Genomic DNA, 923 nt, shown 5'->3' with positions numbered 1-923 from the left:
GTTTGTGTGTCTATAAGCCCATGTATATGCATGCCCAGGAATGTGTACAAGCGTTCTGTGCCTGTGGGTACATCTAAGAAGCTTTTCTGAAGCTATTCTTTTTTTTTTTATACAAAGGAGTCCAATGAGATGGAGAACCTTTTTTTTTTTAAGATTTTATTTATTTATTTATTTATTTTTAGAGGGGAAGGGAAGGAAAGAAATATCAATATATGGTTGCCTCTCCTGAGTCCCCTGCTGGAAACTGGCCTGCAACCCAGGCATGTGCCCTGACTGGGAATCTTCTCTGCTCTTTCATGGGCCCTAAGATCTCTTCCACTGGGCCTGCCTCAATGAACGTGCTGCCCAGCTACCCCGAAATACAGCGCCTGCTGGCTACCAGTGTCCCAGCTGCAATGGCCCCATCTTTCCCCCAAGCAACCTGGTCGGCCCCGTGGCCTCTGTGCTGAGAGAGAAGCTGACCACAGTCAACTGGGCCCGGGCAGGACTGGGCCTTCCTCTGGTGAGAGTCCCTCTGTCGTTCCATCAGCCTTGAGTCCCACCTGGGCCAAATGAATGGGTGGGGACAGCACTGGGAAGGCTGGAGACACAGGTTCCTTCCTCCAGATCGATGAGGTGGTGAGCCCGGAGTCCGAACCCCTCAACAACTCTGACTTCTCTGACTGGTCCAGCTTTAACGGTGAGTGGTAATCTCCGCCTGCTCTTGGGGCTCTTGCCTCCCTGCTCTGCTGATAGCTGTCTTCCTGCCACAGCCAGCGGTGCCCCTGAACAAAGAGAGATAGCCAACGCTTCTACTGCCCCAGCCTTCTACAGCCAAGTGCCCAGGCCCCCGGCTTCTCCTGGCTGTCCTGAGCAGCACACGGTGATCCACGTGGGCAGTCCCGAGCCCTTGACCCATGGTGAGCTGGGGGTTGGCCAGGCCA

General features: G+C 54.1%; 1 long non-coding RNA gene across 1 annotated transcript; it reads left to right on the top strand.

Annotated features, from left to right (window-relative positions):
• Positions 1 to 287: 287 nt before the first annotated feature.
• On the top strand, positions 288 to 917 carry LOC119003323 (uncharacterized). The gene is made up of 3 exons (XR_005069936.1): positions 288 to 502; positions 607 to 679; positions 753 to 917. It is a non-coding gene; the product is annotated as an uncharacterized LOC119003323 (long non-coding RNA).
• Positions 918 to 923: the final 6 nt, after the last annotated feature.

Source organism: Sturnira hondurensis, unplaced genomic scaffold, assembly GCF_014824575.4.
Source record: "Sturnira hondurensis isolate 20B ecotype Veracruz unplaced genomic scaffold, ASM1482457v3 Scaffold0018719, whole genome shotgun sequence".
In the NCBI taxonomy this organism is placed as follows: Eukaryota; Metazoa; Chordata; class Mammalia; order Chiroptera; family Phyllostomidae; genus Sturnira; species Sturnira hondurensis.
This window is presented reverse-complemented; position numbering and strand designations above follow the sequence as displayed.